The sequence below is a fragment of the Manis javanica genome, chromosome 8 (assembly GCF_040802235.1).
Source record: "Manis javanica isolate MJ-LG chromosome 8, MJ_LKY, whole genome shotgun sequence".
Lineage (NCBI taxonomy): Eukaryota > Metazoa > Chordata > Mammalia > Pholidota > Manidae > Manis > Manis javanica.
The window spans coordinates 94,339,544-94,350,041 of NC_133163.1; positions in this window are offsets into that span (position 1 = coordinate 94,339,544).

Consider the following 10,498-nt stretch of genomic DNA (forward strand, 5'->3'; position numbering starts at 1 on the left):
CTGGTAAAATTTCTCTGTAAATCCATTAGGCCCGGGGGTTTTGCTCTTGGGTAGTTTTTGTTACCACTTCACTTTTGTTGCTGGTAATTGGTCTGTTTAGATTTTCTGTTTCTTCCTTTGTCAGTCTTGGAAGATTTTATTTTTCTAGGAAGTTCTCCATTTCTTCCAGGTTTTCCAGTTTGTTAGCATATAGGTTTATCATACTATTCTCTAATAATTCTTTGTAATTCTGTGGGGTCCATCATGATGTTTCCTTTCTCGTTTCTGATTCTGTTGATGTGTGTTGATTCTCTTTTTCTCTTAATAAGTCTGGCTAGGGTCTTATCTATTTTGTTTATTCTCTCAAAGAACCAGCTCTTGGTTTCATTGATTTTTTCTATTGTTCTATTCTTCACAATTTTATTTATTTCTTCTCTAATCTTTATTATGTCCCTCCTTCTGCTGACTTTGGCCCTCATTTGTTCTTCTTTTTCCAATTTGAATTATTGTGACTTTAGACTATGTCTAAATATGCCTGGATTGCTATATGCTTTCCTCTTAAGACTGCTTTTGCTGCATTCCACAGAAGTTGGGGCTTTGTGTTGTTGTTGTCATCTGTCTCCATATATTGCTTGATCTCTATTTTAATTTGTTCATTGATCCATTGATTATTTAGGAGCATGTTGTTATGCCTCCATGTGTTTGTGAGCCTTTTTGCTTTCTTTGTACAATTTATTTCTAGTTTTATACCTTTGTGGTCTGAGAAGTTGAATTTACTGAGGCTCTTTTTGTGGCCTAGTATATGGTCTATTCTGGAAAATGTTCCATGTGCACTTGAGAAGAATGTGTATCCTGCTGCTTTTGGGTAGATGTCTATTAGGTCTAACTGTTCTAGTGGGTTGTTCAGTATCTCTGTGTCCTTACTTATTTTCTGTCTGGTGGATCTGTCCTTTGGAGTGAGTGGTATGTTGAAGTCTCCTAAAATGAATGCATTGCATTCTATTTTCTCCTTTAATTCTGTTAGTATTTGTTTCACATATGTCAGTTCTCCTGTATTGGGTGCATATATATTTATAATGGTTATATCCTCTTGTTGGACTGACCCCTTTATCATTATGTAATGTCCTTTATCTCTTGTTACTTTCTTTGTTTTGAAGTCTATTTTGTGTGATACTAGTACTGCAACACCTGCTTTTTTCTCCCTGTTGTTTGCATGACATATCTTTTTCCATCCCTTGACTTTTAGTCTGTCTATGTCTTTGGGTTTCAGGTGAATCTCTTAAGCCACATATAGATGGGTCTTGTTTTTTTATCCATTCTATTACTCTGTGTCTTTTGATTGGTGCCTTCAGTCCATTTCCATTTAGGGTGATCATTGAAAGATATGTACTTATTGCCATTGCAGGCTTTAGATTCGTGGTTACCAAAGGTTCAAGGTTAGCGTCTTTACTATCTAACTGTCTAACTTAACTCACTTATTGAGCTATGATAAACACAGCCTGATGATTCTTCATTTCTCTCCCTTCTTATTCTTCCTCCTCCATTCTTTATAAGTTAGGTGTTTTATTCTGTGCTCTTTCGTGTTTCCTTTGACTGATTTTGTGAGTAGTTGATTTTATTTTTTGCCTTTAGTTAATATTTGGTTGGTCTGCTTTCTTTGCTGTGATTTTATTTTCTCTGGTGACATCTATTGACCCTTAGGAGAGCTACTATCTAGAGCAGTCCCTCTAAAATATCCTGTAGAGATGGTGTGTGGGAGGCAAATTCCCTCAACTTTTGCTTGTCTGGGAAATCTTTAACCTTCCTTCATATTTAAGTGTTAATTGTGCTGGATACAGTATTATTGATTCATGGCCCTTCTGTTTCATTGCATTAAATATACCATGCCATTCTCTTCTGGCCTGTAAGGTTTCTGTTGAGAAGTCTGATGATAGCCTGATGGGTTTTCCTTTGTAGGTGACCTTTTTTCTGTCTCTGGCTGCCTTTAATACTCTGTCCTTGTCCTTGATCTTTGCCATTTTAATTATTATGTGTCTTGGTGTTGTCCTCTTTGGGTCCCTTATGTTGGGAGTTCTGTGGGCTTCTATGGTCTGAGAGACTATTTCCTCCCCCAGTCTGGGGAAGTTTTCAGCAATTATTTCTTCAAATACACTTTCTATCCCTTTTTCTCTCTTCTTCTTCTGGTACCCTATAATGCAGATATTGTTCCATTTGGATTGGTCACACAGTTCTCTTAATATTCTTTCACTCCTGGTGATCTTTTTATCTCTCTCTGCCTCAGCTTCTCTGTGTTCCTGTTCTCTGATTTCTATTCCATTAATGGCCTCTTGTACCTCATCCAGTCTGCTCTTAAGACCTTCCACAGATTTTTTTATTTCTGTATTCTCCCTCCCAACTTTATCCATTAGCTCTTCCATATTTCTGTGCAGTCCATCAGCATGGTTATCACCTTTATTTTGAATTCTTTTTCAGGAAGATTAGTTAAATCTATCTCCCCAGGCTCCCTCTCAGTGGTTTTCTGGGTTAATCTTGTCTGTATCAAATTCTTCTGCCTTTTCATGGTGATAGATGTAGTCATGGGCAGTTGGTGCATGTCAGCTGGGAGAACAAAGTCCCTTCTTGCTTGCTGGTCACCTTCCTCTTCTGGGAGAATGGCAACCCCTAGCAGCTTGTGCTGGGCAGCTGTATGCCAACAGGGCCTCTGTGTCTGGCCCAGGCAACTGCAGAGGAGGTTCTGGGCAGTTGCTGTGGGTGCAGTGCTCCCAGGCCACTCTCCTGCTATCACAGGGCCATGCCAGAGGAGGAATAGATGAGAGGCTGTTTATTGCCATGAGGGGCCTCAGAGCTGCACTGCCTCCCAGGGGGTTAGGGCATCCGGAGTTCCCTGTGATTCGCCGCTGCTGAGCTGAGTGTGCTGGGACGCTTCTGTCCAGCTATGAGGCCCCTGTCCCTTTAACACTTCCAGAAAGCACTTGCTTTTCTTTTGTCCCAGGGGCACTGGCTGTGGGGACCTGCTCGCAGGTTTTACTCTTCCATTTCCCTAATATCCAGCATACCACACAATGTGTGTCTGTGCTCCCAGTGTGGATGACTAGGGCTGGGTATTTAGCAGTCCTGGGCTCCCTCTCCCTCCCCGCTCCAACTCATTTTCTCCCACCAGCAAGCTGGGGTGGGAGGGGCAGTCGGTTCCCACCAGGCCACAGCTTGTATCTTACCCCCTTCATGAGGTGCTGAGTTCTCGCAGGTGTAGATGTAGCCTGGCTGTTGTACTGTATCTTCTGGTCTCTCTTTTAGGAATAGTTGTATTTGTTGTGTTTTCAAAATATATATGGTTTTGGAAGGAGATTTCTGCTGTCCTACTCACACCACCATCTTGACTCCTCCCCTATATGGTATGTTTTTAAGCCCAGATGTGACAGGATCAATCTGTGTTTGGAAATGACCATTTTGATTACAGTGTCAATCATCAAATTAGAGCAAGAAGATATTATCTACTGGGGGAAAATGCATTCTGAAAGCAGCAGAATATCTTTAAGGAGGCATCAGAAGCATTTATAATAGTTCTCTCAGATGTGGGTGACAGGCTTCATTATATTCTCCAATTATGGTTGATTTTCCTTATATTTCCAGCTAGTCTTCAGCCTTGTTCTAGCAAAAATATACATATGAAACAAAAGCAAATTAATTTGTTTAGTTAAAAAATTTATTGATGTAAAGAAGATGTGGTACATATACACAATTGAATGTTATTCAGCCATAAGAAGAAAACAAATCCTACCATTTGCAACAACATGGATGGATCTACAGGGCATTATGCTCAGTGAAATAAGCCAGGCAGAGAAAGACAAGTACCAAATGATTTCACTCATCTGTGGAGTATAAGAACAAAGAAAAAACTGAAGGAACAAAACAGCAGCAGACTCACAGAACCCAAGGCTGGACTAACAGTTACCAAAGGGAAAGGGACTGGGGAGGACGGGTGGGAAGGGAGGGATAAGGGAGGGATAAGGGGGCAAATGGGGCATTACGGTTAGCACACAATGTAGGGGGGTAGCATCTTACTACACTGATGGACAGTGACTGTAATGGGGTATATGGGGGGGACTTTATAATAGGGGGAGTCTAGTAACCATAATGTTGTTCAAGTCATTGTACATTAACAATATCAAAATAAAATTTTTAAAAATTAAATTTAAAAACTTACTGATGATATACTAAATGCAAGTTCCTATGCCAGATGCTGAGAAAATTCAAAGATGAATAAAACATACTCCCAATCCTCAAAGAATTTACAGTCCCATGCAATCTGTAAAATTACTTCAACAACATTTATTAAGCATTCAGTTTATGTAAATTAATGTTCAATGCACACTGGTTAAAAAAAAAAGATATAAAGAGAAAGGCAACAAAGATACAAGAAATAGCCCAAAGAATATGGGCAAAGAAAATACATAGACAAAACCAAATCAGAACAGCCTATATTTCTTTTTTTTTTTTACAGAAGCTGCCCTGAGTATGTATGTATGTATGTATGTATGTATGTATGTATGTATGTATGTATGTATTTTATTAAGGTATCATTGATATACACTCTTATGAAGGTGTCACAAGAAAAACAATGTGCTTATTACATTCACCCTTATTACCGAGTCCCCCCCAATACCCCATTGCAGTAATTGTCCATCAATGTAGTGAAATGCCAGAGTCCCAATTTGTCTTCTCTGAGCCACACTGTCTTCCCCGTGACCCCACACACAATGTGCACCAATTGAACAGCCTATATTTCTTGATTAATAGTGCCAATTGACTACTGCTCTACAAAATGAGATAATTAACATTATTATACTTCCTCCCACCTTCTGTACTCCAACTCCCAATTTTTTGTAGTTTATATTATTTCTATTTTGCCTGGGTTTATATTTACAGCTATTGGCAACCATATGTCCTCTAGTTGTTTAGTCTTACTTCGGTATTCAAATGGAGTCAGGGCTTACCACCAGACCTTTTATACTACTCACATCATTATTCTTGTTTTTGTTTTTGTTTTTAATTTTTATTCACATACTGGTTGGTGGGGTTTCTTGCTAAGTTGTTTGTTCAAATTGGCTAATGGCCATATTCCCTGAGTTCTTTCTTGTCTGCCTATGGCCTTTATACTTGGACAAATATTTGCATAGAAATACTGCTTTGGGCTCACACCTTCTTCACTTTCTTTCTCTCAGAATTTTGTAGCCATGGCTCCTTTGTCTTTTTTCCCCTGACATTTTGCAAAGGAAGAGTCTGAGATGTATCAAAAATTTTCTCCTATAGGTGATTTTCTTTTCTTCCAAGATTTCTGAAGGATCTATATATTTAACCCTGAAGTTCAAGGACTTAATCAAGATATAAATCTATGTTAATTTTTCTAAATCAATTTTAATACAAAAATAAGATGAGTAGTTTTCTGTATAGTAGCTCTTATTACTTTTGAATTTGTTGGTTCTCTTCCTCCAGAACACCAGTTAGCACAATATTGGATCATATTTGACTGTATATTTCATTCCTTTTACTGTCTTAAATCTCTATTCCTTTTCCTTCTTTTTGCATTGTGATTATCCTGTCTTTCTTCTATGCCATTGATCTGATTTTCAGCAAAGTCCCTTTTGTTCCTTGCCTTTGAAATTTATTTATATGTTCTTTAATGATATTACTTTGTCCTCAATCATTCTACTGTTTAATCTTAGATCTTTTATTTTATTGACTATTACTTCTCACTGAGTCTATAGCACAGAACATTCATAAAGAATATGCTTCTCTTTTCTAGGTTGTGACAAAGATTCTCTCTTTGACCATATTTTAGTCAGGCTCCTCTGAATTCCCTTCCAAACTAAGTTCAACTTTTTGACTTCTGTTCATCTTTGCACTGCCCAACTTTAGAAGAATCTGGTTTAGTCAGTTTAGCCAGAATCCCCCCAAATCAATATCTGATCACTCTCAATATCTTATCAAATTACTCCTCCCCTAACATCCCCCAGGAAATGTTTGATCACCCTGGCCTGTCTTCAGCAAGAATCTTGCTAGGTTGGTATTAGCTAGAATCCCCCATATCCCTGATGTTTCCTCTTGGTAATTTTTCATCCACTGACCACTCTTGAATTCATCTCCACCCTGCTCCATGGATATAAATTCCCACTTTTCTTTATTGTATTCAGAATTGAGCCCAGTTCTATACTGACTGAGGTCTCTTTTTCCCTATTGTAATAGTTTTTCTGAATAAAATCTGTTTTTGATCACTTTAGCTGCTGTCCAGATCTGTTTTTTCATTAACAGTGTTTTCATCTAAACTAGATCCTTCAACTATCTTTCAAAAATCATGTTTCTTTCTACCATGCTTGAATGGTGGTCATGTCCTTGTAGTTCATCCAGTACATGCTTAGCATACACAGACTTTTCAGACTTTCAGTTTGCTCTGATATGTACTAGTTTTTCTTCCTCAATTTAAGAGTTTGGAGTTGTTTTCCACCAATTTTCCCTTAACATGGGGATTCAGGATAAGTGGAAGAAAGAGGGAAGAAGGGGTTGAGTGTTGCCCTTATTAGCTCTGCTTTCCTGTGAGATTCAGTTCAGTGGCCTATCACAGCCCAATCTAACCTGTCAGAGGTATATTACACTGTTGAGTGATTTGTATTATTTTGCTTAGCCTGGTTATCTGGGAAATGGAATGCTCTGGAGGCCCTTGTCTCTGCTGAGGTCCCATGGTGGTATATGGGGGCTTGTATTCTAAAACAGCTCTCTCATATTCCCCCATTCCTCCACTCTTCCCACAGCTGCTTATCTACACCTTCAGATTTCTACACAAATTAATGAAAGTATTAGGGGAAATCTTCAAAATGTTGTCAACTCTCCCCACCTGTTTTTCCTCTCAATCTGCTTCTGAGGAAGAGGGGCATGCATGTATGACAAGGAGTCTCACTTTATTGCACCAAAATATTCTATGTCTTTTATTGGTCATTTTATTTAACATTTAGTTTTTGTACAATGTTTCATCCTTTACCTTGTAGCTGTTGGTGACTTTGGGGCTTTGTCAATGAATTTTTGTTGTTCATTGGTGGAGAGAAACTCTGCGACCCTGCCAATTCTTCTGTCCTTACTCAGAAGTTTGTCATCTAAGCCCAACTAGGTTTGAAGTTGTTCCTAATCAAAGATATTTTCATAAACAGGTCCAAATAGAAGAGAAAGGGAGAATAAATATTCCACAGTGCAAATGCTAATTATGCAGTAAATGTCTGCAGAATTAATTTTAAAGTTTCCCTGGACATAGTTCAGTTAATTAAAACTGTAAATCATTATTACATCTTATCACTTCAATTTTTCCATTATAGTAATAAGGGAATATTCACTATATGCCGGAGACTCTGCTGGGTACTTTACATATATTATCTAATTGAATCCTCACAATACTATGGTGAGGTTATGCTATTGCTATTATCCCCATTTTATAGATGAAGACCTTTCAGTTTAGTTAGACGAAACAATTTGTCAAAACAATAAGCTATCAAGAGGCAAAACCAGGACTCATCTGGTGCCAAGGACTGTGCTTTTAACAACTACATTATACAGCCTTCGTTTTTTGAAAGTTAGTAGACTTGGAGTCAAAAGACCTGAATAAAAGCCCCAGATCCAACATTATATGCTATGCAATCTTGGAAAGTCATTTGAGCTCCATTTCTCACTTGTAAAATGGGGACAGTAATGTCATCCCTGGTTGTTCTGAGAGTCATAAGACTTTTACTTAAAAATTGCAGGGTGAACACATCCATTCATCTCTACTCTTGCTCCAAACCCACTAAAACAACAGTAAAGTGATTTTTAAAACGCACAAACCTACAAGATTAATGTGGATGGAGAGGAACCACAGCAATAACATTTTAGAAACCAGAAAGCATATAGATGAGTAATAATTGCTAAACAGACACAAGAAATTTGAATCCAAGCCCAGCAAAAGTGAAAGATGAGAGTTAATTTGATTTACACATAGAAGCCACAAAACATTTAGAAATTGATGCACCAGAGACTTTTGGAAGTGGAAACAGAACTGAAAACAGGAGAATTGCTGGGAAGTCCAGTTAAGAAGCAGTTCCCTTTCCCAACTCTATGCAGCCAAGAGACTTCTTTTCTCCTCTCCATCAGAAGACTTGAGGGTAATTCTCTGGAGAGAGCAAAAAAAAGTTTCTGAACTAGGGGCGGGGGTCACCAGAAATTGAATAATACCGCTAGCATGAAATACAGAGACCAAAATAAAAGAAATAGGCAAGTTTGAGGATGGAAAGACTAGGTGGAACAAAGAAAAATTTCAAAAAGCAAATTATTAGTAAGTATCCTAATAGAGATAGGAAAAGATATGGTATCCCTTAAATAAGTACAGGATACCATTTAGGAGGGAAAAAACATACTTAGAGTATTTTAGAAAAAGAATATAACTGTAAATTAAAACAGGAGAAATAAAAATTAAAACTTAATAGAAATAGTCAAAAAAGGTGGAGTGCAGGATATTATCAAAGGCATAATTCAAGAAAAGTTTCTATATTACAGGCCATGAATTTCCAAATTTAGAGGGCCTACCAAGTTTCCAGCACAATGGATAGAAACAAATCCATACCATGACATACCACTGTAAAGTTTCAGAACCTAGAAACAAAAATATGCTTCCATAAAGGAAAAAAATTATTACCAAGCATTAGGATTACACTGGACTTCTTCAGAGCAATACTAGAATAAAGATAGTAGCACAATATTCACAGATTCTGAAGAAAATGATTTCCAATATAGAATTCTACATCAAAATAAACTACCACTGGGTAAAAAGACATTTTGCATATGCAAGATCTAAATAAATTTAACTCTTATGCAACCTTCTTCAGGAAGCTATTGGAAGATGGGCTTTCCAAAAATGTGGGAGCAAACCAGGAAACAGGAACACACAGGGTATATTGTGCTATGTGTTCAAAGTGTTCCCTGCCTCCTTCTATCAGGACTAAATTTTATTTCCCATCCCATTGACATCAAGGTTGGTCATTGATTTGGTTTTGACAATGAAATGTAAGTGAAAATGGTGGGTATCATTACTCTTTTCTTTTCAAAAAGATTGGTATGGCCCTGATGAAAACAGCTTCTGGGTTCTGGGAAGAAGCCAACTTCCCTCCACCTGACAAGAAGTGTAGCCAACCCACAGAAGGATAAAAAAAGAAGAAGAAAAGGAAAGAAAAGTTTCAAAAGCTGACTAGTATATAGGATCCTGGAAATGGCATCTAACACAAGGAAGAGACATGTAAATCCTCAGAATAATGGTGAAGTTTGATGCCAGAACAATAGCTGTGAAGCAAGTCAAGAGAAGAATCAAAGTCAAAATGGAGAAAATTAGAAGGCTCTCAGATGTTTCAAAGATGAAGTTAAAAGACTACCTAATGTGTCTGTTTATATTGAGAAGAAATACACTTTTGAGGGAGAATTTGGTTGAGAGTTAGTGATAATTTTATCAAAATGAAGTAAGTGAAAAATAAAAACAAAGCACTTATGCTCTCTGTCTCTGTCTCTCTGTCTCTCTGTCTCTCTGTCTCTCTCTGCTGCTCTCTCTCTGTCTCTCTGTCCCCCTGCTCTCCCTTCTCTCTCTCTCTCTCTCTCTCTCTCTCTCTCTCTCTCTCTCTCTCTCTCTCTCTCTCTCTCTCTCTCTCGCTCTCACCCCCTCCCTCTGGGGCAGCCACTTTCTCCTCCAGATAATAGAGTCTCTTGCGTAGGCCTGTGTCTTCTGGGTCTTTCTGTGTAAGAAGGGTCGCAGCAAGATACCCTTTCATTGGTGCCGTGACTTCAGATGAGGCTCTCCCATTGACTTTGCTCTTCCTCCGGGAACCTGAGCTGCTATGGGAACCTTCACTGCCCGGTCCTCCTCCGTGGGCTCACCGTCCACTTCCCCGGTCGCTCGTCTTCTCGCCCAACACCAGCCTTCGATTTGCTCATTCTTCGGCTCCGCAAACAAGAACCCCGGCATCATTTTTGAGGGCTCGTCCAGGATAATTTCAGAGGCTGCCCTGGCTTCAGTGAGGCAGAGGGCATTCCTAACTCCCTTCTAACTTCATCAATTTCACGGAATCCGATGCTCACCACCGCAAGATCTGACGAGGTGATTCTACAAACTGAGCAACTAACTTAGCATGCAGACCCAGCTGTAAACGGCATAGTAAAAGGCGAGAAGAATTCCATCTTGAAGATAAGATTGCATTTTAACACCCAGGAAGTTCAAGAGGCAAAATTCTTTAGCAAGTAGACAATACCTCAGCCCACCTTGGGAGCTGGACAAGCAGCCTTTTGATATGCTCCCAGACCAAGGCGCCGGTGTCCCAGAGAGAAATCAACGCAGGAAACTCTTTATGTTAAGTTAATTTTTAATATTCAGAGACCACTTAACAAGTCCCCACCCCTAAGTTTTTCATGTTCTCGAAAAATCCTCAACTGCCTATAAAACCCCCTAGACAATGCATCACTA